Raw genomic sequence first — 17,297 nt, 5'->3', positions numbered from 1 at the left:
AATTATTTGTTCCCTGTTTGTACCAGTCCCCTTTATCTTGATTTTTCCTACCACATTATCTCATTCATCTGTGGTGTTTCATTCATCCTGTTTTGTTGCTATAGGGGAAACTCGAAACGTCCATTTTATCTGTTTTCGTATATAAATTTGAATCTCAGATTATTCAATTTCACATTGTTATTTATTTCTTCGAGCAGCAACATTTACATTTTTCCTTAGTGCATTTTATTTCAGATCTCCAACTTTTCCTGTATCATCTTCCTCTTTACTGGTGCTGAAATGACCTAATGGCGTCGCAAGGGCAGTAAAATTCCTAAAAACAAAAAATACACAAATCCCAATTTAATAACCTTTGTTTTTAAAGCAACCTTATCTTCAGAAAAGTTTTGTTCTTTTATTAACTGGACATGGTATTGAACAATCAAATTTGGCAATCTTGTTTGTTTGCTCTGTGATATGTTAAAAGTGTCACTACATATTTTAATGATCTTGATTTTACTTCAGGCTTGTGAATTCCACATTATATTTTGATATTTGTATTCTGTAATTTATTCATATATTGCTGCGTATTCCTCAAGGATTGCATGATTTGTATATTGTGTAATTATATGTAATATAAACAACAATCATGACTAACCACTTGCTTTTGATGCATATTACTCGTTTTAATTAAACTTTAATCTAAAGTTTTAATGTAACATAATATAAAGATATAAATCGGCGTTAGAGCTTGGTAGGATTTATTTATCGTTTGAAAAGGTTTTAATGTAATTTTATCATTTTGTGTTGTGAGAAAAATGAAAAGTGAGTGACAGTAGTAGTACTCCTACCTCGAAATGTTCTGTGACAGGATGATAAGGTCTGCTCTCTGAAGTTGGATTTTCAAAGAATTTGGATCACTTTGTCAACAGAGGTCTTTGGAAATCAAAATTTAAATGGCATTCACAGTTTGCTACCTTCATATCATTTTTATTTTCAAGTTTTAACAATGTCTAATTAAACACATGAATAAATCTTTCAGAGTCTACTTCAACTTTGTTTAAACCTGTCCATTTTGTCCTAATTTTTCTTGAGTGCTTCTAAACTCGATCTAAAATCTTCTCCATACTATCATTTCCCTTTTTAGTGGTGGTTAAACTGTACCAGAGGTGGATGGAATTCCCAGCTGCTGGAGAACGACGACCCCCCCCCCCCCCCCCCCCCCCTTGCCCATAGACAGGTGGATTCTTCACTCTAGCTATCTCTTCTTTTCCCCTAATAATTTGTCCTTTCCATGTGGCTTTGTGTCCCTGCTGTGGAACACGAGAACATACATTTGCTTTCAGATGAGTTTGTCAGTCAGGTGGATTCTTTTTAGTGAGGTGTATCTCTCTAACCTTCTATCAATTCCATTGTCTTATTCTGAAATGACCTAAAGTTGACGCAAGCGACGTAAAACCCCTAATAACACTGGCTTAATCCTATGAGTTTGAATGAGTAGGAGTTTGAGTCGGTTTTAAACTAGATACACTGTTCAATTGCTTATGGATGCCTTTATTCCCTGATCAATTAGTATGTCTTTTGTCTTACTTTTTCCAGGGTGCTTTTACATGCAGAAATAGTCTTTTGACAGTCCCATCACCTTTCTTTATTCTGGCACTTAAATAACACATTTTTCAAGTAAAAATCATAAAAAATTAACAACTTAAATACTGTAATTTAGCAGCATGTGTTACATAGAGAATATTAAATGTAAACTGCTTTATTTGTGATTTAATCTGTCACAAGTTGTATCACCAGGTATATAATATTACTTGCACCCTCTTGCTATAGAAACATCTCTCTATCCTTGAATATCTGGGTGGGGTTCGTGACCTCCCGTAGAGGGCAGGGAGGCACTTACTGTGTCTACTATTCCCCATATATCTGTTTTCCAACATGCTTTCTATCTTTTGTCTTGAAATTAGATTACTTGGTTTTGTCCTAGGTCTGGCCAGATACCCTGGCTGGGAGGGAAACAGTCAATTGTATTGTTAGAGTAATGGGAGATGATTTTTTTTTTGTCTTGTAAATCATTCCTCTGTTATGCACTGTGCTATTTTCAATTTTACATATATACGATTTGTAAACATTTGAGTGTGTTCCTCTTTAGTGGCGACATGTGCTTGTGTCTGGATGAGACTTTTAGGTGATCCCAAACTAAGTACACTGATAGTGTGCTCTTGGAATCTACAGCTGTTCTCTATTTGAATCCTTTCCCTTTGTCTTACTTTTTCTTGTGTGCTCTCAATTTGTAAATCTGTCTTTTTTTACTAACCCATATTCTTCCTTTTTACTGGCGCTGAAATGTGCCACGAGACCCTTAAAAACAAAACAAACGTATTCTTGAATATAATTATAATTAATTATAGAACAAACCTTAGTAATCAAACACAGCTTTAGAAGTCTCGAGGCTTTACTTTATTTACATTATACAAGCAATTTATCTCCTTGTTTGACCTCAGAACCATATGTTATTTAGAGATTTGATTTGATGAATAAATGCATTAATGACTGATAAAATGGAAACAATTTATCACGTAAAATTAAATGCCTGAATGAACTTAAAAGAGGACTTTAAGTGTAAGTATATTTGTTGCGCATGTCAATCAAGTCAAAAGGAAAAGTCATTCCTTGCAAAATTGTGCCATAATGATATTGATAATATATCATGCACAACGCTCTATCATGCTTGTGTAATTATTTAATCATGGTATATTTATTATAATTTATGAATGACATAATTTTGCACCTTTGTAACATTTTTCATGTTAGTGATCTGAGGTGATCGTGAAAGAAATCATGTCAGTGGAAATTGTGAAAGATAATTTATTTTGTGATCGTATCCACTTGTATAATAATTATGTTAAGCGATTTTTTGTGTAATTTAGAGAGTATGCTTATGTTTTGCTCTTTTCTATGCTAGTAAATTACAGATCATTTTCTATGAGCAGTTTGCTTATAGGTATTATAAAATTTGAAATAAAGTTTAAGCATGCCCTGTTTTGTTTTGTTTTTTAAAATTTTTATTTATAACACTGTGCAATCATTTGCATTTTAACATGTCAGGAACTTGTTAGTTATTTTTCTTCTTCTTCTTATTTTTCTTCTTCTTATTATTATTTAGATTTTGTTGAATAAAAGTTGAGTTAGATGGCTTGCTCTAAGTCTGACAACATCATTCTATCTTTCTGTCATTCGGTGGTCGTTGTGAATATTTGCTTTGCTTTTCTTTAAAATAATCGAATATGTATGCATTTACAATCGTCACTTTTTAAGCTATATTTTTATAAATTGGGAATGAATCGCTTAGATGAATGTTGTAAAATTCTTAAATGATTAGGTATGATTCATTGTGATTGGCTGCGTGATATCTTTCATAGTCAGTGTTCATGATTTGTATATTTGTATAAGTAAGTTTGCTATTCCTCAAATGAAATTAGATTCGTAGTGTGAGTCACATTGACAAGCTAAAGTTCATCCTTTTCTTTTCTTACTGTTGAATCGAGAAAGGATACGAGGGATATTCAGGAAGTCCGTAGTCTAATCATGATGGGGCCTTGTTGTAATAAACGTGAAATTTTGTCAACATCTGAAATGTTTATCAGAAGTTCACTATGCAAATTTTCGGAAATATCTGGTTGCAATATGTCACTGGAGACTACACTAGAGTTGCTGAAAAAAATTGTAGTCCGAAATCGTGAGTAAAAGACTCTGAAAACTCTGTAGCGGGGTCATCCGTTTACATGACAATGTCCCTGCTTACTCAGTTAAAAGGTTTTAAATCCTACCACACCCAACGTATTCTGAGCGCCTTCCGACTTCTTTCTTCATAATCTTCAGAAATCGCTCAAAATAGGCCGTTTGTACCATAACGAGGATTAATCAACCCCCTCCACCCTCTCATATATCTATTCACATTTTATTCATGTATTCACTATTTCTGTTATGTTCTCTCTCTCTCTCTCTCTCTCTCTCTCTCTCTCTCTCTCTCTCTCTCTCTCTCTCTCTCTCTCTCTCTCTCTCTCTCTGTGTGTGTGTGTGTGATGAGGGCAATTCCTCGTCAAAAAACGTTTCTATGAATTGAAATTATTGACCGCATTTTTTAAACTCAAACCTTGCATTTATGAAAAAATATTGTATCACCGGCATTAGGGTAGGTAAATTATAAAATATAAAGATTATTGCGCTTGGCTATAATTGACTATAAGTCATGGGTGGGGATCCTGACCTCCTATAGTGGGCAGGGGGGTACATACTGTGTCTTCTATCCCCTTATATCTGTTTTCCAACATGCTTTCTGTCTTTTTCTTGGAATGAGATTACTTGGTTTTGTCCTGGCCCTGGCCGGAGTTCTAGCTTGGAGGGAAACAGTCAAATGCATAGTTATTATTTTGGGAGATGATATGTTTTTCCTTGTAAATTATCCCTCTGTTATGTATTATTATATTTGTTATTTTGAATGTATAATGTAAGCATTTGGCGGGTGGTTGGATGGGAGCATCACCCTTGAATCATATACCTATGATGTTCGCATGGGTGTACGATCCGATAGTGATGTCGTTTTTTCTTCTCTTTACTAGCCTATCCTGCTTCTTTGGTTTGTGATTGTATTTTTGACAGGGGATATTTTTTTTTCTGTAAATCTTCTGCCTGTTTGTTCTTGGTTATTTATAATTTAGCTTATGATATCTTTAGGTTATGATTTTGATTTACATTTGTACTATCTTTGTTAGATTGCTTGTTTTTTTGTTTCAGCGGTCTCTCATATAACCTCAATTGTGTTGGAAGAGACCTAAAGCAACAAACAAACAAACAAAAAAAATGTAAGCATTTGAGTGTATTCCTCTTTGTTGGATTTTGTGCTTGTGTCCGGATGAGACTTATAGGTGATCTCAAACTAAGTACATTGGTGGTATGCTCTTGGATTCTACAACTGATCCCTATTTGTTCCCAGTTCCCCTTTGTCTTACTTTCTCTTGGCTGTTTTAATTGTAATTCTAGAACTTTTTACTATCCCATTTTCTTCCTTTTTACTGGTGCTGATATGACCTTAATGTGTTGCAAGCGCCGTAAAATCCTTAAAAAACAAAAACAAAAAAACAATCCCGTTTTCTTCCTTTTTACTGGCGCTGATATAACCTAAATGTGTTGCAAGCGCCGTAGAGCCCTTAAAAACAAAACAAAACTATAAGTTATCTCTTTGCTCTTTGTACTTATTGAAATGAAATGCATTAAATATCCCTCCGTGAAATGCTCTTTCAATGTGGCCAATTTACAAAAGCTGAAAATAAAATAAAATAAACGCATTTCTGTTTTAGTATGGTTGATGGGTGTAGTGGCAGATGACGGATATTAATATTATTACCACTGCTACCACTACCACCATCACCACCACTATTTCTACTACTACTACTACTACTACTACTACTACTACTACTACTACTACTTCTACCACAACTACTACTACAACCACTACTATTGTTATTATTACTATTATTATTATTGTTATTATTATTATTATTATTATTATTATTATTATTATTATTATTATTATCATTATTATTATCTTTATTATTATATGTGTTAGTTTATCCTTTTTTTCCATCCAATCACCTCCTGTATTTAAATATGTGTGACCCATCGCCTCAAAACGGTAATATTTCAGGGCATACCAGAAGTCTGAAAGATACTTGAAAATTAAAATGATCGCATATTTTTAGTGCATCGAAATTTAAAGAACTTTGCCATTTCTTTTCAATAAAACCAAAAAACGTAAACGATGTCTAATGTTCTTGGCTATAAATGCTGTCTTCTAGCATATTCTAAATCACCCGACATACCGATTTGACACGATTGTCATATTTTGATCAACCGTTTGTCAAGGTTTTTGACGGTATTTCATTTATATATATATATATATATATATATCAGATCAGCTTTAATTTCGATCTTGTATCACGTATGGGTAGAATGTTTTGTAGATAATCTGTAATGAATGATTAGGAATAATGCAATGTAAATGATTGTATATCAGTATTGACGATGTCTTTAGATTTTGGAGTGTTAGTAAAGCATGCTGTTAAGATAGTGTCTAAATGATGAGGTGGGGAATGTCAACTTTTTTCTTCCTTTTTTTTCTTAACAATTTGCTTCTTGTCCATTATAGTAGTACAATATGTAATTCTTTAGAAGTAGGTTGACTTCCCCACCCACCTCCACCGAATTTACCGATTCCAGATGTGTGCTGCGTTGTATGTGATGGTGGCAATCAAAGAAAGCAACCTTTGTACACAGTTATTCTCATATTTTGGCCTGGTCAGGTCATTGGCTAAGTCATCTAAATAAACTTTATGCATTGTTCAAAATCGCAGGCAGTGATTTTATTCATTTATTTGACTACGTATACATCAAATCTGTGTGGATAGCTTGCGACTCCTGCCGTGTCTTAAGGTGGAGGGAGGGTTGTTTCCTCTATGTATCCTTATTTTATCTGGGTGGTTTGTTTGTCTGTTTTGACATCCCACAATGGGCAGGGAGGTCACTTGTGTTTTCTATCCCCCTACATGTTTCCAGGTTGCTTTCAGGATGGAGTCCTCTGACCTCCCACTGGGTGGGGTTCCTGGCCTCCCATAGTGGGTTCATACTGTGTCTCCTCTCCTATCCCCCTTTATCTATTTTCAAACATGCTTTCTGTCTTTATCTTGGAATGAGATTACTTGGTTTTCATCTTTGTCTTGGGTGCTTTAATTGTAATTCTAAAACTTTTTAATATCCCCATTTTCTTCCCTTTTTACTGGCGCTGATATAACCTAAATGTGTTGCAAGCGCCTAAAACCCTTTTTAAAAAAACATCTGACATCCCATGATCTCCACAGTGGGCAGGGAGGTACTTACCGTGTCTTCTATCCCCTTATAGCTGTTTTCCAATTTGCTTTCTGTCTTTGTCTTGGTGTGAGGTAACTTGGTTTTGTCCTGACTCTGGCCGGAGTCCTTGGCTTGGAGGGAAACAGTCAAATGCATAGTTATTGTTTTGGGAGGATATTTTTTTCCTTGTAAATCATCACTCTGTTTATTATTATATTTTGTTATTTTTAATGTATAATGAAATGTAAGCATTTGAGTGTATTCCTCTTTGTTGGATCTTGTGCTGATATCCGGAAGACTTATAGGTCATCTCAGACTAAGAACATTGATGCTATGCTCTTGGAATCTACATCTGATCCCTATTTGTTCCCAGTTCCCTTTTGTCTTACTTTTTCTTGGTGCTTTAATTGTAATTCTAGAAGTTGACTATCCCATTTTATTCCTTTTTACTGGCGCAGATATAACCTAAATGTGTTGCAAGCGCCGTAAAACCCTGAAAAATATAAAACATGACCTCCCATGATGGGCTTGGTGTGTCTACTTCACCGTATATGTGTGTATGTATATATATATTATATATTTTATATATATATATTAATATATATATATATATATATATTATATATATATATATATATATATATATATATATATATATATATATATATATATATATATATATATATATATATATATATATATATATATATATTATATATATATATATATATATATATATGTTTCCCAGGTTACTTTCTGTCTTTGCCTTGGGATAAGATTACTCGGTTTTGTCCTGGCCCTTGCCGGAGTTATTGGCTGAGAGGGAAACAGTCAAACGTATTGTTATAGTTTTGGGAGATACTTTTTTATTCTCTCTCTCTTTTAAATCATTCTCTGTTATTGTTATGAATTTTAAAAAATGAGCTTTTATATAGCGCAATATCCAGTAAACGTGCTGAAAGCGCTTTATAAGGGGTCCCTAACCAACAGCAACACGTAACAAGTAGGACTTGACTTGAAGCCTGTTAGGCAACATTACATATTTTTTTTTTGGACAGAGACAACGCTGCTAACAGTGAGAATGTAAGTAGAGAACCTTTTCCAAGGATTCAACTATGCGCCGAGCGAGGCTCGAACCCAGGACCTTCCGATCGGAAAGCGAGTGTCATACCACTAGACCACATAGCTGCACGGCCATGAACAATTATGTTGTTTTTATGTGAAGGGGGGGGGGGGGGGGGGGGGTGGTAGAGGCTAGGGAGACCAAGATTTTGGTTTCTCTAGCCATATTGGTCGATTTTGGCCAGAGAGACCAAAATCTTGGTCTCAAAAAGGCCCGTTTTGGCTGGAGAGACAAAGGTGTAAAACCGTATTTTCGTTTATGGAACTGTTCCTTTATGTTGAAGAGGCGAGTTTTTTCTTCTATTGATTTATTGCTTGCCTGTCTTGCTTCTTTTCTTTCATTTTTTTTTTTTTGGGGGGGGGGGGGGGGGGTAGGTAATAATCATGCCTCCCTACCCCACACCCAAAAGAATATCAGAGAAGAGATTGTAAGTTATTGGTGGGTCGCCCACTCAAATTTTTATTTAGTTTTATTTTTGGACAATATTTTTAGATTTTTGATAGGTTAACCGTCTTTTCATTTATGGAACTGCTTGTTTCTGTTTTGTTTTTAAGGGTTTTACGGCGCTTGCAACACGTTTAGGTCATATCAGCGCCAGTAAAAAGGGAGAATATGGGATAGTAAAAAGTTCTAGAATTAAAATTAAAGCACCCAAGAAAAGGTAAGACAAAGGGGATTGGTACAAATAGGGAATTGGTGTAGATTCCAAGAGCACGCCATCATGTACTTAGTTTGAGATCACCTAAAAGTGTCATCTAGAAACGAGCACAGGTCCCTACTAAGAGGAATACTCACAAATGCTTACATTATAAATTCCAAACAACAGATATAATAATAATACAAAACAGAGAGATGATTTACAAGGAAAAAATATAATTTCCCAAAACAATAACTATACATCTGACTGTTTCCCTCTCAGCCAGGGTATCCGGCCAGGACAAAACCAAGTTATCTCATTTCAAGACAGATAGAAAGCAAGTTGGAAAACATATATAGGAATAGGAGGATAGAAGACACAGTATGTACCTCCCTGCCCACTATGGGAGGTCAAGAATCCCACCCGGGGACCAACAAGAGCTACCGTATTGACTTTCTTTACGGAGAAGGTGACTTTAAGTTTAAGAGAGTTGACGCTATGGGGATTCCATATATTGGATTATTCATAACAGAAAGCGACAAACCTTACGCTACTATTTGTGAATTTTTAGTTTAATTTTATTTTTATAGGGGGGAGGGGGTCTTTTTTTCGCATTGGCACAAACCAACGTGCTCAAATTAGTCGGTTTGATAACCGAACGCAACAATAATTATGGGCTTAATTTAAGATTGTTTTAACTAAAAATATTTTGCATTGGTTTGAGAGTATTTCCATTACAAGAGTGAGCTCAATACAATTTGGGTTATCGGACCCGCAGCAAATAAGTATACGTGGGCATAAACCATAGCTAGATGACACTATGTACTCAATAGACAATGTTCCATGTAAATGTCAAATCGAATTCTCAACATTCTAAAAAAAAAAAAAGAAACAAACCAAAGCAATGTTCTTGTAAAACTTTTAATCATTTTGGAACAGACTATTACAACTACTAATTATGAGGCATTCTTATTGTTATCAAGATGGGAACTTTTTGCATATGTATAAAAAAAATATATTAACAAACTAAAACTATAATATTTTTTAAATACACGTTCTAATCTGCTAAATTTGATAGCATACAAGACCTAACAAGGAGGCCATATATGTCATTTTTTAAATCTAAAATAAGCCAAAGCAACTAAGTTCTCTGAAGAGCGTCTTCTACTATAATTTATTAAAAATTTTTCTTCCACTTTCATACGCTATTAAAGAAAAAAAATGCATACTAGACAATCTAAGTCGGCTAAAAAGAAGTAAACCAGATTCTGGTTTAGAAAAAGAGATAAACAAGTCTAAATGCTAACTTTTTCCAAAGAATGTACTGCTACATTAATGTACAATTAAAATAAAATTTAAAGAATGGGACTACTATGGCATCGCGGTTATGAATATCTTGACAATTAACCAACCACATTACAATACACAGTCAGAATAATTCTCATTTATCATGTGATATTTATAGTTTGTTAATGAATGAAAAATGACCAGAGCAAGTTCGTTCTCGCATCTGCTATGAACCACACACCATTTTTTAAAAACACGATGGCATTCATTTATCGATAGCATTTTAACCAATTAACTACCGTATTCAGGAAAACCCATATTTAAACATTTGGCCAGAATACTCGTCCTTCAAATATCGATCGATTTAAATGACCATGGAACCTATTGTGTTTTTCCAGAGTCCGGCAGTTAACTGGTTAAATTCCGATTCCTAAACTGTTTTATGAATAGGACAAATAAATCAGATAGTATTAACCCCGAGAGCAAAGTTGGTGATTATTTTACCAACATCCACTATTTTTGTTCTTTTCTATTTATTTTTGTTTTGTTTATTCATTAGAATTAGAAACTATTTGATTTGGCTACGTTTATAGTTTTAAATAAGAAGAAAGAAAGAAGAGAGGGAAAAGATGATGAAGAAAAAGTAAGAAAGTACGAAAAAAAGAAGGAGAGGAAGCAAGAGCATAGGGAGGAAGACGGCATCTGAACTAACTTTTTTTTATTTGGTCAGGAAACTTTTATTTCAAATATTGATCCAATAAGATGGCCCCCAAAGACTCCAAACTTCCAGAGAGTTTGAGACCAGAGACTTTTTAGGGAAGTCTTGGGTTCAGACTTTTAGAAACTAAAATACTGACAAGTTCGATGTCATCTTAATCGAAAAATGATCTCTCAGCTTTCTTTCCGTCTCAAGATAGAAAGCCAAATTTTTGGTGTGAGTGTTTGCACATTTCTCTCGACTGCCAGGCTTGCTTTGTGGCCGTTTAGCAACAAATCATGACTATATAATTCACTCACAAATCAGACACACTCGATGCCGGACTTAAGCAACTTAAGGACATCGTTGAGAGAAGAGCACCACTAAAACGTGATATAAGTTCCTATTGTTTTAACTACCCCCCCCCCCCCCCTCTCTCTCTCTCTCTCTCTCTCTCTCTCTCTCCAATTAACATCCCCCCCCCTTTTTTTTTTAGTGACAATTGGGACGGACATCTTGTTAAATTTTGCTCTTTCTTTTATTTTTTCGGCTTTCTCATTGTTTGTTTTTGTTTGTATTTAAGGGTTTTATGGCGCTTGCAACACATTTAGGTCATGACAGCGCCAGTATAAAGGAAGAAAATGGGATAGTAAAAAGTTCAATAATTATAATTAAAGCACCCAAGAAAAGGTAAGACAAAGGGGAATTGGTTCAAATAGGAAACAGATGTAGATTCCAAGAGCACACTAACAAAGTACTTAGTTTGCGATCACCTTAAAGTCTCATCCAGACACAAGTACAGGTCCCACTAAGAGGAACAAACTCAAATGTTTACAATTCATTTATAATATGTAAACAAATACAGTGCATAACAGAGAGATGATTTACAAGGAAAAAAATATCATCTTCCAAAACTAACTATACATTTGACTCTTTCCCTCTCAGCCAGGGTATCGGGCCAGGGCCAGGACAAGACCAAGTAATCTCATTCCAAGACAAAGACAGAAAGCAATTTGGAAAATAGCTATGAGGGAATAGAAGACACAGTAAGTACCTTCCTGCCCACTACAGTAGGTAAGGAACCCCATCCAGGGGAAGAAATTTGGTAAATGAAAAGATTCTAGATTTACAATTAACATGACTTTGAAGAAAAAATAAGACAAAGGGGAGTGGTTCAAATAGGGAACAGATGTAGATTCCAAGAGCACACCATCAATGTACTTAGTTTGAGATCACCTAAATGTCTCACCCAGACATCAGCACAAGATCCCATTAAGAGGAATACACTCAACTGCTTACATTATACATTCGAAATAATAAATATAACAATACTTAACAGAGAGATGATTTACAATGAAAAAATATCATCTCCCGAAACAATAACTATGCATTTGACTGTTTCCCTCCCAGTCCAGCCAAACACTACCCCAGATCCAGGGCTAAACCAAGTAATCTCATTCCAAGACAAAGACAGAAAGCAAATTGGAAAACAGATAAAAGGGGATAGACGACACAGTAAGTGCCACCCTGCCCACTATAGGAGGCCAGGAATCCCACCCAGGGCTTTCTCATTCACTTAGTCTTATTTTTTTAAAAAGACTTTATGGAAGCTCTACGGAAAATGTCAGATGCGGAACTAATATTACTCTCATTAAATAAATGAAAATGATATTGTACAGTCATTCTAGAATAAACTCACCACACTAAAAATAAAAATATAATAATGTATGTCACTATTTCACATATAAACAAAACAGGTATCTTGAGAGGAAAGTAAAAATTTCATTTTCATACATTGAAAAAAAAAATGGATAATAATCACGATTTGCTCATCTTTTCAAATTATTGTGGCTGTTATAATATCAGTTATTTCCAACGTAACTTCCAACAGAGCTTCCTACAGCCCACCGGATGGTTGTCACTTCCTAATTTATGCTAATATACAGGAATATTTTTTTTTAATATTAAAAAAAAACCGCACTCACAAAAAGCATCAGAATGTATTTGCGTGCTTCAGTCGTGCTTCAGTCATACATGTGTGGAAGTTAAGTACTGAGTGCTTGAGTCAGGCATCGACTGTATCATAATGCATTCAGTTCTGCAATGTTCTAAATAGCAGTTCACATATTGAACATTACAACAATAAATGTACGGTTAAAACAACGTTGGCACGGAGGCTTTGGACGAAAGCATCATAACTCTTAAACTCACTTTCAGAAAACCAAACATTTGTTATCCACTCGACTGGTTATACCTGTTTGTCTGGGTATTTTTTTGTTTTTTTGTTTTTAAGGGTATTACCACACTTGGAATATAATATTAGGTCATATCAGCGCCAGTAAAAAGGAAGAAAATTGGATAGTAAAAACATTCTAGATGTACAATTAAAAGGACTTGAGGAAAAAGTAAGACAAATGGAAATGGTTCAAATAGGGAACAGATGTTGATTCCAAAAGCATACCATCGATGTTCTTAGTTTGAGATCACCTATAAGTCTGGGGTTTTTTTTCTGTTGTTTTGTTTTTAAGGGTTTTACGGCGCTTGAAACACATTAAGGTCATATCAGCCCCAATAAAAAGGAAGAAAATTGGATAGCAAAACCATTCAAGATGTACAATTAAAAGGACTTGAGGATAAAGGGGAAAAGGTTTAAAAAAAGGAACAGATGTAGATTCCAAGAGCACACTGTCAGTGTACTTGGTTTGAAATCACCTAAAAGTCGGACCCAAACACCAGAACAAGTCCCCACTAAGAGTAATACATTCAAATGTTTAAAATCATATGTTAAGAATAAAACAAAATAACAGTACATAACAGAGAGATGATTTACAAGGATAAAATAACATCTCCCAAAACTAATTATATATTTGACTGTTTCCCTCTCAGCCAGGGTATCCGGTCAGGGCCAGGACAAAACCAAGTAATCTCATTCCAAGACAAAGACAGAAAGCAAGCTGGAAAACAGATATAGGGGGATAGAAGACACAGTAAGTACCTCCCTGCCCACTATGGGCGGTCAGGAACCCCACCCAGACATATAAGTCTCACCCAGACACCAGCACAAGATCCCACTAAGAGTAATACACTAAAATGTCTACAAATCATATGTTAAAATACAAAAATAACAGTACATAAGAGAGAGATTTACAAGGAAAAAAATATCATCTCCCAAAACTATAACTCTCAGCCAGTGTCAGGTAAAAACCAAGTGATCTCATTCCAAGACAGACAGCAATTGGAAAACAGATACAGAGGGATAGAAAACATAGCAAGTACCTCCCTGCCAACTATGGGAGGTCGGGAACCCCACCCTGCTTATATTTATAGCAGCAGCATGCCAGTCACTATTCAATGCTCTCAAATCATAAATCACTAACTGAAACTAAAATGGAAGTGGGGTAGGGATGGATCAACCAGGTGAAAACCTCATATAAGTTATGATGAGATTATTAACCCTTTTACATCAAGACTCAATCTCTTACAAACTATAGTACTTTCTCCCATTATTTATTGTCATAGCTCAAGATCTCGCAATGAGAGAAACATTTACTGTTACTGTTTCTGTGTGAAAATGCGAAGACTAAGAAGATATGAAATAGCGGTTTTTAAAAAATAGCGGTAAGGTATGACGACAGGCCAAAGAAAAATCAAATCACGTCTATGAAGGGCTACTGTGATATAATTGTCGCTCGCTTTTACAAATTGAATGCTGGGAGTAACGATTTATAAGTGTGCACAAAAGATTCAAAATATAAAAATATTTGGGATGATCTCATATCCATTATAAATCATAGAATATACTATCATAAATACATACAAAACATGTGGTCGATCCTGAAGTGAATTCATGACATCATGATAGCTAGTAAATTAAATAGAAACTCCTATCAGTATCAGAGATAAATTGCAAATATAATAGACTTGAGCAATAATATTGAATCTCAGAAACTACATCAGTTATTCACGTGACAAAGTAATTCGTTCCTGGTACAGAAAAGAAAACCAGTGTGATATATATATATATATATATATATATATATATATATATATATTATACACACATATATATTCAAATATCAAACGTCTAAACAATCAAATTTGATGAAGATTTTCGATCGAGACGCAACTGATTTATTATTTAAATTCTTAAAAAAGAGAACCAGAGGAAAACAAGATTTGTGAAGGTATGAAAACAAAAGAATATATTCCCAGTCAAATATAAGCCTCTTCTTTATACAAACAAGCGGACAAATTTATTATTTTTTTAAAAGAAAAATTATAATTATAATTGTCACAACAGAACTCTACAGAGAGAAGTGTTCTTTTTTAACAGCAGGAGGAAAATAACAACCAATCTTTAAGCTCTCAAAATAATAATAATAATATTAATGATAATAATAATAATAATAATAATAATAATAATAATAATAGTAATAACAACAATAATAATAATAATATAATAATAATAATAATAAATAATAATAATAATAATAATATTAATAATAATAATAATAATAATAATAATAATAATAATAATAATAATAATAATAAACATAATGCGTGAATATCAGTATGAATATAGCTGTTACAATAATGTATTTATGTATATATAATTCAAAGAATTTAACACAGCAAGTGTCATTCTCTAACATTCAAAATAATCTGTTATTGCAGCCATCTTAACCATTAGTAAACAATAGACCTATGATACAATACACTTTTGTAAAAAGTTGATATATACACAACAGGAAGAACAGGCAGTTAAACGAGCAATGAGTGTCTATAACAATCAAATCAAATTATTATTACTGTTATATTATTGTATTAATTGATACAAATGTTCCAATCCACGACTCCATTCAAGATGATATCATTCATTCTATCTAGTACTTAGGTTCTATTTCTCTTACATGAAGTCCAAATGAATGTTTTAGGAAAATAACATTTATTTATCACAATATCATGATCTTCATTCCAAAGACGCAACTGATTAAATTGATTAAAACAATTATTGGAGACTAAACGATACAAAACGTTTTCATTAAAATCTAAAAATGTGTGTGTGATATAGTGCCAGAAATTACTAAGATATAAGAGACCCCCCCCCCCCCCCCAAAAAAAAAAACCCCAAAAAACAACAAATTTTTAAATCAGCCTTTCTTGAATTTTGGGACAATTTTTTGTTATATTTTTCTTTCTGCTTTGTCTGACATACACTTTTACTTTGGCAATACCTGGCCCCCAAATTTTCACTTTCACATTTACAAAATTGGTTATTGGTAATTTAACAATAAGGGTCATTATGTTATATCGAAGACAGATTCTTAAATTTCACAACAAAACCATTAGGCTGCGAAAGACTGGGAATAATAGGGTGGACATAGACATTCGTCAAAACAAGTTTTCAACACAAGACATGACATCACTCATAGCTACACATATTAAGCCAATCAAAACTTTTCCAGAATCAATGCACCTGACAAGATTGCAACTTCCAAATGATACTTTTTCTGTACCAACAGACAAAAAAAAAAGCAAAACGTTTGATACCCAAACTCTAACCATTGATGTGAGTTTACCATAAGTGAAACGTCTCAAACCAACTTTAATGGGGAAAGGTCAAAGGGCATAAGTACAATCTTGTTCCACATTCTTACAAGTATTTCATATACTTTGGTACCTTGTACTTCATGCATTCTGAGTGGACTTGACTTCTTATGGGCATATAATGCCCAACCATCTGATCCATATGTCTAAATAAAATTTGAATTTCAGAGACTAACCTCTGTATTGAGGTAAATTTCCCTCTACGATTTATTCCAAAAATCATTCAGAGTGTTTTCTGTTATTGAGTTGGATCGAGAGTTCTTTTGTTTGGTTAGTTTTCTTTTCTTCCTTTCATGCTAATTTGGAACCAGCCAAAAGAAAATGATCAGATTAGGTATTTGGCCTTGAGACTCGAGATATAGTAAGACAGAAAAGTTCAAACAGAGAATAGAAATAGCTCAAAGAGACTTTATGCAAGTGACTAGTCAACGCCGTCTAAAAATTACATTCAACAGAGGAACAAAACCATTGCCAACATAGAAAATTTATCAATAATTTCTGATGTATACAATAATATTAAATTGTAACTAACAATTATTCAAGGGGCAGAGATGATTGACAAGAAAATATTCTCCACGACACATACCAGTCTCCCATTCCATAAAGGAACTCCACCAGCATAAAACCAAATGTCATTCCAGAACAAGAATTAAAATTTTTATGGAAAGGGTAAAAAATATAAAGGGATTAGAAAATATGGCAAGAGTCGACCTTTCAGATTTTAATTGTTAAATCCAGGGGCCACCACCCACCTGATGAACAATTTTTTTTTTGAATGGGACAAGAGACACTAGTTGACGATTGGCTTTGGTTTATTTCAGCATGTAGGAAAAGGAAGACAAAGAAAGGTTTAATCTTCATAACTCCAGCTGTAAGTGCGAGAAAAAGTAAAATAAAGGGGCCAATTCAAGAAAATTTCAACAGTAGTTCCCCCGACAGCGATGACATTAAAAATATTGTGCTGGAAAGAAAAGAAACCAGTGAACAATATTTGTAAAGTCATATTGTATTCTTTATGAATATCATCCTCATAAATCAAAAAGTCCAAAAACTGGGAAACA

At 34.0% G+C, this 17,297-nt stretch overlaps 1 protein-coding gene across 1 annotated transcript in view; it reads right to left on the bottom strand.

Moving 5' to 3' along the window:
* Window positions 1-9,548: 9,548 nt before the first annotated feature.
* LOC144975999 (serine/threonine-protein phosphatase 2A 56 kDa regulatory subunit epsilon isoform-like) overlaps window positions 9,549-17,297 on the bottom strand; it is a 32,768-nt gene continuing 25,019 nt past the window's right edge. Inside the window, exon 11 of the mRNA XM_078920253.1 lies at window positions 9,549-11,091. The gene's annotated coding sequence lies outside the window, so the exon portion shown is untranslated. The remainder of the gene's footprint in view (window positions 11,092-17,297) is intronic.

Source organism: Berghia stephanieae, chromosome 1 (assembly GCF_034508935.2).
Source record: "Berghia stephanieae isolate SIO BIC M18660-M18661 chromosome 1, UCSD_Bste_1.3, whole genome shotgun sequence".
Classification (NCBI taxonomy): domain Eukaryota; kingdom Metazoa; phylum Mollusca; class Gastropoda; order Nudibranchia; family Aeolidiidae; genus Berghia; species Berghia stephanieae.
This window is presented reverse-complemented; position numbering and strand designations above follow the sequence as displayed.